We start from the raw sequence: 10,909 nt of genomic DNA, 5'->3' as shown, positions 1-10,909 counted from the left end.
CTATATGCCAAATACTGTACTAAGTGCTGGAGTGTCTACAAGCTAAATAGTGATAAGAATGACTGGAGTTGATAATCTAGGGTTGGGATAAGTGATATCTCCTGTACTGAATTATCCAAGGGAGTCGAGGGAGGGTGAAGAAAACTGGAGTTGTGTGTGTAAGTAGGGCAGGCAGGAGACTAGGGCTCGATAGTTAATGTCAATTGGATTAATGATGTGTACACAGTGAAGAGGGCTGAGAGTGGTAGGAGAATGTGTTGGATAGCATTTATTTGTCCATTCTGCTGATGAGATGATGGTATTTGGAAAACACTTAATATATGTTCCAAGTGCTGGGTTAGGTAGAAGATAATCAGATTGGACACTTATGTATGTGGTTAACATTGTTGGTAGCTGAGCCTCTGATTTAGTTATCTGGAGCAGAGGAAGTTGAGGGGTTGTGATGCAATGAAGTTTGTTTTTTGGGGGGGATGATTGCTGCTCTGAGTCTAGAGATGAGGGTTTTGATGGGGCAGAAACCATGAGGTGCATGGGGGTGCATGCTCACTGTCTCTGTATTTCTCTGTGTGTCTTTGTCTCTGTATGTCTCTGTCATTGAGCTCTTTTCCTGTGCTCTTGCCAATCTCCAGTTAGCTAGTATTGCCCACTCAACCGTAAAGTCATCCAAGCGAGTGCCCTTCCAGAACTTCAATATGGGACTTTGTGCCTGGAATGTGTTAGATTCCAGGCACAGTTTCTGCAGGGCTTATGCTGCACCCCCCCCGCCCCACTATCCAAAAGGGGGTACATCTCCAACCCCCATCCACTGAAAACCTCCCCACTGCTCTCCACTCTCCTCACTGAATTCAGCGCCATGGGTCAGTCCTGGAGCATTAGTATTGGAGTGTCAGAATGTGAGTCCCACAGGGGCAGAAACTGAGACCCGCCGATGGGGAAGGGGTGGGGTGGCGGTACCATCATGCGCCCCTCGAGGGCAGATTGCGCTGACTGCTGCTCGCCGTCGGGGGACTCTTTTTGGGCTTCTAATTACTGTACCCCAAGATACAAGTCTCCTGTTCTGCCACTGTGGGACTCCATAAGAGCCCCACAAAAGCCCAGCAGTGAGTTGGGGTTCAGTAGCCCCACCCATGTGGAGTAAAGTGGTTGTGGGCACGAAATGTCTGTTACACTGTGTTCTCCAAAGTGCTTAATGCAGTACTGAGCACTCAATATGCTGGCCTGAGCTAAAGCACCACCAACAGAAGCGGTTGTAACAGCAGAAGCTGAGTCTCCAATGGGGTTTGTTGAGTACTTAATAGATGTGGGCCTGGGAGACTGAGTTACCAAGTGCAAATCTCTCCTTGAGTTGGAATCCAGGATACAGAATATTTCCAGATGATTCTTCCACCCACAAGTCATGGCTCCCACTTAAATGGATGTAATTTATTCATATTAATGTCTTTAACCCCCACTAGATGGTAAGCTCACAGTGGGTAGGGAGTCTGTTGATGGTTATATTGTGCTCTGCAATAAGTGCTGGATAAATACAATTGACTGACTGACAGGCCTCTTGCCAGTCATGCTCTTGGTACGGTACTCCGTCAAATGGCATTCGATAAATACTCTTGCTGTCAATGCAATATTGCCACCCTTTGCTCTACCTACTGATTTACTTGTTTTTTATGCCGATTCAAGCTTATCATGGGTTCAGCATGTACAAACTTCATGTACTGATGGTGTATATGCCATTCCACCTGTAACTCAATTTTAATGTCTGTCATGTATACTGGAAGCTTCCTGAGAGCAGGGGCCATGCGTGCTATGTAATGCTGAACTCTTTGAAGCATTTTCACCATGTTCCAGAGTCATTGCTTCCCCCTCTAGGCTGTGATCTTGTTGTGGCATGTTTGTTACATTGTTCTATTGTAGTGTGCCAAGGGGTTAGTACAGTGTTCTGCACATGGAAAGAGCTCCAATGCAGTGGACTGACTGACTGACTTAGATTGTAAGCTCCAAGTGGGCAGGGACTGTGTCTCCTACACCATTTTCCAAAGAGGGTGTTTAAGAGGGTGTGGTCTTGCTCTAGGCCAAACTTGGGGTCAGCTGCCCCAATCCAGCCTACTGTTGGTGGAGTGGAAGAGGAGCAGGGGTGAAGAACCAGATTGGCACTGGGTAAGTGTTCAGGGAGTTGGCTGCCTGAGACAGAGCATAAGCCCAGCTTCTTTCTGCCCCCTGGAGAAGTCTCCCAGACAAACCTGCTCAAAAGTAAGCACCTGGGGAATTGTGGGGTGGGTGGGTGTGTTGGGGAGGGGGTCTGCAGGGGCTGAGACTCTGGGGGAAACCCAGACTGCCTGGGTGTCCTGCCTTGGGGTGACAAAGCCTCCCAGGGCCTCCCCTGCAGGGTGTGTGAATGGCAGCCGCTCTCTGAGGGGTTGCCCCTCATCTCTGACTCTCTCTTGCTCCCTTTCTCACTCACTTCCTTTCTTCCTCTTGTGTTTGCTCTCACTTCTGGTGTGAGTGAGCCTGCAGGAGACAATCCAGCAGCAGCATGGGGGCACAGATGGGGCTGGGCCCTGGCTGCAGCACCCCCTGACCTGAGACCTAACCAGGTTTATCCTTAGGGCCAAGGAAGGAGCCTGAGCCCCAGGTGCATCACGGGAGACCCGGCCCCCTGGTCCAACCCTGCCTACCCAAGGACATGTTGGTGTGGACAGGACTGGAAAGAAGGGTGAGTTTTTTATGCCTTAAGCTTGGGGCTGTATGGGTTCTGTTTTGGGTTAGTGGAAGGAATCAATGGTCTTTATTGAACATTTAAGTCTAGAGCACTACGTGAAGTGCTTGAGAGAGTAGAGTGAAAGGAACCTTATCCCCGCTACACATACACACAATCCCCTGCATCCTTACAGTCCATAAACCAGAACAGTGACCGAGTCCCTCTGGACTCAGTAGTGACCCGTGACCAGGCTCCTACCCAACATCCAACTTCCTGCTCCTGGGCTGGAGGAATTGGCTCCCCATTGGAGACCCATCCAAGCCTTCCCCACCCTCAACTGTGACTGGCTGGCTCTCTCCCCATGGGAGGGCTGGGGCACACCTCATCAGTCAACCAACGGTCACATCCATCCCCAGGAAGCCGCAGCACAGCCCCGAACTAGACCACCCAAACCTGTGGATGGTGGAGGACTGACCAGCTACTCACCTGTTGTTATGGACACTCATAGATTGATTGCGCCGGCCCCACCAGGCGGTAATCAGTTGGCACCGGGCTGCTGCCCCCTGGCCACCACTGCTGCCCCCGGACAACCCCCCACCTCCACCCCCAGCCCGCAACTGTATCCCCTCCTTCCAGACACTGCCATTTCTTTTGGGGGTCAAGGGTCAAACATTGCATCATGGGTGCCAAACCAATCTCTTGCAACTCTAGGAGGCGATGGAGGTGTGTGTGTCTCTTGTGTGAGAGTGAGGGCCGGAACAGGAGCAGGAAGAGAGAGGCTGCCCCTCTTTGGACGGGTAAGGGTTTCTGGAAACAGGGGTCTAGAGTCCTGGGCCCATACTCCGTGGACCTCAAGATCACGTGTGAAGTCGTTCCAGGGCCCTTAATTCTACAGTCAGTGTGACTTACTCCTGCTCTGGTCCATTGGGAGTTATTGAGCCTGCTCTGGCCTCAAGAGTACAGACTCTCTTTCCCACCCAAGGGGGGTGACCCTGGGGGAATGGGGTACAGGGACAGGAGTAGTGGTGTGTGTGTGTGTGTGTGTGTGTGTGTGTGTGTCTGTATGCATGCATGTGTGACTACTCTATGTCCTCCATCCCTCCTGGATGAACAGAATGAGGCGGGGAGAGGACTAGCAGCAAATTCTAGAGTGGGAAGATGCAAAATTGTTTCCCCCCATCTCACCAACAGAAATGGCATGGTCTGCCCCCTCCTCTCTTCCTCCCCTCTCTGTCCCCTTGGTGGGCTGTGTTATGTAAGCCCAAATGTATCTATGGAATAAAATGGATACATTTCTTCCTTTTTTCTTTGTCCCTTGAACCACTGGCAGCTCGCCCTGCTCCACCGAAGGGTTAAAATTTGGAGGTATCAGCTGTGTACTCAAAGCAGGATGTCACCAGCTTCTAATTTGTAGATTGATAAGCTAGCACCCTCCCCCATCCCTTCCACCCTCCACATTTCATTCCTTCAGTCTCACCCAGGCATGTAAGGGGTTTGGAGACTTGAGAGGGCAAACAGAGGGGGTGATGACACCTTCTTTTTCTCCTTCCCTCTCCCCTACCTAGCTTGAGAGTCTTTAGAAGAATGTCTCCCAGGGGTGGGAGAGTCAGATTTATCTCTGCCCCTATCAATTTGGTCGGGTGGGGCTAGTCTGGAAGGCATTACCCTCTTGGACCTAAGAGACAGGGAGGGGGCAACATGGGTTGGAGGTAGGCAGGGGCTGAGACTGGAGGTTGTCCCACCTGGGAATCAATCAATCAGTCATATTGAAGCGACTTAAGTGATTTGCAATGTGCCTTTAGTGGTGTCCCTCGATCTCTCTGGGTCTCTTCTTTCCCCTCCCCCTTTTCTAATAATAATAAACACAATACTTGTGGTATTAAATGCTCAAATGCCAGAATATACATCACTTATTTATATTCATGTACATCTGTTTTGTGAATGCCTTGTGGGTAGGGAATGTGTCTACTAACTCTGTTATAATAGCAATAATAATGATTGTGGTATTTAAGTGCTTAGTTTGTGTCAAGCACTGCAGCAAGAGCTCGGGTAAACAGCCATCAGATTGGACACAGTCCCTGTCCCAAACGAGGCCCACAATCTCCATCCCCATTGCACACATGAGGAAACTGAGGCCCAAATAATTGAAGGGATGTGCCCAAGGTCACAAAGCAGAGAGGTGGCAGAGCTGGAATTAATGACTTGTGGTATATAAGTGCTCAAAATGTGGCAGGCACTGCACCAAGCGCTGGGGTAACACAAGCAAAGCAGGTTGGACACCTTCCCTGTCCCACACTGGGTCTACTGTCTTAATCTCCAATTTACAGATGAGGTAAGTAAGGCACAGAAAAGGGAAGTGACTTGCCTAAAGTAAAAAAGTAGATAAGTGATGGAGCTTGGATTAGAACCCATGACTGTCAGATTCTGCGGCCTGTGACGGAATTGTAACCAGACACATGCAGAATGGTGACATCATAGGTAACTATATGCAAGCACCCCCAAGTAGACAACTCAGTACCCACTCATGCATAAATAGCCCACCTCGGTGGGTGTACACCATGCATATTCCAATTACACACCCACACACCACCACCACCACCCCACCACTTGATTCTGAGACTCATGACAGGGAATTGTAACTAGACAAAGAACGGAGACATCATAGGTGGGTACATGCAAGCACCCACAAGCAGACAACTCCAATAAGTTCACACCCATGCATAGATAGCCCAACTGGTTGGGTGCACACATGTGCATGCATGCGTGTGCGTGCGCGCGCACACACACACACACACACACACACACACACACACACACACATGCCCCAGATATCCCACCTACCTGTAACTTTATTTTTGGGTCTGCCTCCCCTGGTAGAATGTAAATGCTTGAAGGCAGGGATCAAGTCTACCAGCTCTGTTGAAGACTCCCAAGCACTTAGTATAGTGGTCTGCGTAAAATAAACGCCATTGATTAATCTCCCATGTGGCCTCTTAAGCAATGTCCTATCTGCTGAGCCAAACCACTCTCCTCTAGATAACAAGGCAGGGGAAGGAGAGAGAGAGAGAGAACAGAAATCTGGTGAGAAACCAGCTGGCCCCCACCCCTTCCTGCATAATAATAATTGTGGTGGCAGTTTAAGTGCCCAGTTTGTGCTGAACACTGTACCAAGCACTGGGTAGATTAAAGATTATCAGGTCAGATTCAGTCCCCATCCAAGATGGAACTCACAGTATAAGAAGGAGGGGGAAGAGGTATTGAATACCCATTTTATTATTATTATCATTATTAATAATGGTAATTCTTAAGCACTTAACTGTGTACCACGCACTGTACCAGGAGCTGGGGTGGACACAAGCAAATCAAGTTGGATATAGTCCCTTTCTAACGTGGAGCTAAAACCATGACTTCCGATTACTTTTGTTTTTCCACTTCCAAATGGCAAAATCTCCCTCTCATAATCACTTTTTTGGGTGCTGGTAGTTCTGAATGCTGCAGTGAGTCTATCCAAATCTTTGTGGAAGTGGTATAATTGTTATATAATAATGATGAGCTCATTAATCAATCAGTGGTATCGAGTGCTGTGAGCAGAGCATTGTACAAAGCGCTTGGGGGAGTCCTGTACATCTTAGTTGGAAGACACGTTCCCTGCCCACAACCAGCTTACAGTCCAGAGGGGGAGACAGCCATTAATATAAATTGCAGAGAGGGGAAATAGTTGAGTGGAAGCATAATTGATGATTCGATGACACTGTCCTGAAAGAAAAAGCTTTTCCCACTCTCACATGGCAGATTGTTGGAGATATGGATTTGGGAATCATTCATGTTCATGTGGTAGCTGAAGCCATGTCTTTTATTATTATTATTATTATTACTATGGCATTTAAGCGCTAAGCAGTGTGGCCTAATGGAGCTAACCTGGGCCCAGATGCCAGAAGGACCTGAGTTCTAATCCCTGCTCTGCCGCTTGTCTGCTGTGTAACTTTGGGCAATTCACTTCACTTCCCTCTACCTCAGTTACCTCATCTGTAAAATGGGGATAAAGACTGTGAGCCCCATTTGGGACATCATAGACTGTGTCCAATCTGATCAGATCATATCTGCCCCAGCGTTTAGAACAGTGCTTGGCACATAGTAAAGGGCTTAACAAATACCGTTTAATAAAAAGAGCATTCAGAAAGGTGGAATGAGTCTTACTCTTCACTGAAGAGAACTTCCAAGTAATGTCTCATAATAATAATAATGGCATTTATTAAGCACTTACTATGTGCAAAGCACTGTTCTAAGTGCTGGGGAGGTTACAAGATGATCAGGTTGTCTCACGTGGGGCTCACAGTCTTAATCCCCTTTTTACAGATGAGGGAACTGAAGCCCAGAAAAGTGAAGTGACTTGTCCAAAGTCACACAGCTGACAAGTGGTGGAACCGGAATTTGAACCCATGACCTCTGACTCCAAAGCCCATGCTCTTTCCACTGAGCCACGCTGCTTCTCTTTTTCACTACAAATGTCTGTGTAAGCTCATTGTGGGCAGGGAATGTGTTTGCCAACTCTTTTGTATAGTCTTTTCCCAAGCACTCAGTACAGTGCTCAGCACCCAGTATTGTTGCATGTAAAATTATGCCTGTTGGTTGCTCTGCATGGTCAATGAGACCATACGTAGTTCGTATGGTCTCCAAATTTTATTCCGCAGAATGATCATACATCACGCCTCTGGAGGTAATTAGTGTAAGACCCCGAAGACAATTTTTCAGTTACATTTATACCCCAACAATATCACCCCCCTCCCCTTACATGCCCATTTCAATAATTCCCATACACATCTTGATTCCCAGATATGGTCATCTTAGGCACCAGAGCTTCGTGATACATTCTCAAATGGTTGGTAGTAAAATTCAGCAAGTTACAAAGGATTTTCTAACCTAGAAGATACTTTTCACAGTGACATTTTTAAAGTTCTCTTCTGTGTTACTCAAAATGGTGTCACCTGTGCTAAGGCTTTGTTTCCACCAAATGGTGGTGCCTCAGCTCAATTTTTGCAATTTCATGACATCGCTTTCACTGTAAGCATTTAATCAATATCACTGATTGACTCTAGACAGTCTTTCTAGGCTGTAAGCTCCTTCTGGGCAGGGAACATGTTCATTCAGTCATTCATTCAATCATATTTATTGAGTGCTTACTTCAGCAATAAAAAGAGACAATCCCTGCCCACACCGGGCTTACAGTCTAGAAGAGGGGAGACAGACATCAAAACAAGTAAATAGGCATCAGAATAAGTAAATAGATTTATAGATATGTTCATATATGCACAAGTGCTATGGGGCAGGGAGAAAGGGTTAGAGCAAAGGGAGAGAGTCGGGGTGATGGGGAGGGGAGGGGGAGCTGAGGAAACGGGGGGCTAGTCTGGGAAGGACTCTTGGAGATGAGCCTTCAGCAGGACTTTGAAGGGGGGAAGTGTGATTGTCTACCATGTTTGTCTACATGCTTTGTCTACCAGTTTGTCTACCAACTCTGTTCTCTTGTCCTCTCCCAAGCACAGTCCACTGCCCTGCACACTGTAAGAGCTCAATAAATTCCATAAATTAATTCATCATGTGGTTAAAGCCTCGGGGAACCATGAGACCGTTGGACTCCCTGAATGGAGCTTATCCCCATTTAATTCACAGGGAGAGTCTATCCATCATCACCTGGTCGCCTGCTCCGTGATCCTGATGCCAAAGGGCTTTTCCTGATGGTCACGGCTTGTTCTCTGCAGAGTTAGGGCCTGTTTGACTTTAGAAAACTGACTTTTCCCAGCCCCAGCCATCAGCAGGAACATCCAAAGCAGCAGAATCAATTACCCAGTGACCTGCTAAGTGCTAAGGGGGAAATTCAATGGCAATAATACATGAGCTGGGAGGATGGTTCCAGTGTCACCTCTCTCTCATGAGACCAAAGATCCTCTTCCCCATCTCTAGAGGAGGCATTTATGGTGCGTCCCAAGACCCCTAATTCTGGGTCCATTGGCTCTAAACTTTAGGAGGAGGAAAGCCCCACAGGTCTTCTCTTCCAGAACTCCGCAGGCAAGGCTGTATGACCAAGGGGAGAAGCCTACTGGCTACTGCTCTCTCTACAGTTGCAGTTCATCACAACACCCCACCCTGGAAGTTTATCCCCCTGCACTTGGGCAGTCAGGTCAATTCCCAAATGCACCCCATCATTGAAATATGGAGCTCTGTAATGCAGTCCCACTCAAAGGGAAGGGGGTGTGTCTGTGCTTGCATGCATGAAATTTGGGGTTAGCTTTGGAGAGAGTAATGAGGAGGGGGCTGCCACTGTCAACATGAAGGCTGGTTCTGGACTCAGGAACTGGGGCTCGGGGCAGAGAACTGACTTTGGCTTGACCAAATGAGCAGACCTGGAGCCCTGCACACCCCTGTCCACAAGTGGGGACCCCCTCCATGCCTGATAGTGGTAGCTCCAATGGAAGTGGGTCCAGCCTCCATGTTTGATAGTGGTAGCGCCTATGGAAGTGGGGACCCTCTCCGTGTCCACAGCAGTGCATTTCCCAAGAGAAGCAGCATGGTGTAGTGGATAGATCACAGGTCTGGAAGGCAGATGGTCATAGGTTCTAATCCCAGCTCCACCACTTGTCTGCTGTGTGACTTTGGGCAAATTGCTTCACTTCTCTGGGCCTCAGTTCCCTCATCTGTAAAATGGGGATTTAGACTGTGCGCCCCACATGGGACAGGGACTGTGTCAGAAGCATTTTGGCTTAGTGGAAAGAGCACAGGCTTAGGAGTCAGAGGATGTGAGTTTTAAACATGGCTTCGCCACTTGTCTACTTGGTGACCTTGGGCAAGCCACTTATCTTCTCTGTGCCTCAGTTACCTCATCCATAAAATGGGGATTAATACTGTGAGCCCCTCGTGGGACAAACTGATTACCCTGTATTTACCCCAGTACTTAGAACAGTGCTTGGCACATGGTAAGTGCTTAACAAATACCATAATGACGATGATAATAATAATAATTATCCTTGGGGAGAAATGGAGTCGGGAGCTGTGCTGCCACCTCTAAGGGAAAGTGTTGTTTGTGGTTGGTGAATATGTTTGTGTTTCAATTTCCATGCTTCAAAGTTCATCTCTGGAGGAGGAGAGAGGAGGGGGCTGCCACTCCCAGCACAGAGGCTGGTACTGGAAATGGGGACTAGGGCTCTGTGCAGGGAACTGGTTCTGTTTGACCTGACTGTGGGATGGAGAAGACCCGAGGCCCTCAATTCTATAGACGGATCAAACCACCCTTTGCCCCCAGTCCTGCCTGCAGATTCATCTTGCACATCTTCAAGCTTGGAGAAGGGATGCTTGTGGCCTTGACAGTGGTGGATTCTGGGAAGGGGAGGGAGGGTCTAGTGTCAGGAGTAGGACAGGGTAGCATTAGCATGTCCACTCTGTAAGGGGCAGAGCCATGTGGATTTCAGTTCTAGCGTAATTCAGCAGGGGTGCAAGGACTGAATTCTGCCTAGTCTGTAGTTGTTCTGGGCATCCAGTCCCTGGAGAATCATCATCATCATCATCATCAATCGTATTTATTGAGCGCTTACTGTGTGCAGAGCACTGTACTAAGTGCTTGGGAAGTACAAGTTGGCAACATATAGAGACAGTCCCTCCCAACAGTGGGCTCACAGTCTAAAAGGGGGAGACAAAGAACAAAACCAAACATACTAACAAAATAAAATAAATAGAATAGATATGTACAAGTAAAATAAATAAATAAATAAATAGAGTAATAAATATGTACAAGCATATATACATACATACAGGTGCTTTGGGGAAGGGAAGGAGGTAAGATGGGGGGATGGAGAGGGGGACGAGGGGGAGAGGAAGGAAGAGGCTCAGTCTGGGAAGGCCTACTGGAGGAGGTGAGCTCTCAGTAGGGCCTTGAAGGGAGGAAGAGAGCTAGCTTGGCAGATGTGCAGAGGGAGGGCATAGACTTGGGAATATAAAGATGAGGTTAGTTAAGGGTTTAGAGCTGCAGGATGTAGCGGTCTGCTTAGCTGTGACTGTCAAACCTCACCTCTGCTAGGCAACCCAGGTTTTGGGAGATACTCATGTTTGCAAAACTAGATAATCGCCCCCCCCCCCCCTCCCCTTTTCTATCAGACAAATGGTTCTCCTGGAGGCCGAAGTGTCAGACAGATGTCTTTCTTAGCTGGTGACGGAGGGCAGGGAGACTTG

At 48.1% G+C, this 10,909-nt stretch overlaps 1 pseudogene; it reads left to right on the top strand.

The window, feature by feature from the left end:
• Window positions 1-3,053: 3,053 nt before the first annotated feature.
• On the top strand, window positions 3,054-9,084 carry LOC119927145 (annotated as a pseudogene).
• The last annotated feature ends 1,825 nt before the right edge of the window (window positions 9,085-10,909 follow it).

This window comes from Tachyglossus aculeatus, chromosome 4 (genome assembly GCF_015852505.1).
Source record: "Tachyglossus aculeatus isolate mTacAcu1 chromosome 4, mTacAcu1.pri, whole genome shotgun sequence".
NCBI lineage: Eukaryota > Metazoa > Chordata > Mammalia > Monotremata > Tachyglossidae > Tachyglossus > Tachyglossus aculeatus.
The sequence above is the reverse complement of the archived record's forward strand: the minus strand, read 5'-3'. Positions and strand labels throughout refer to the sequence as shown.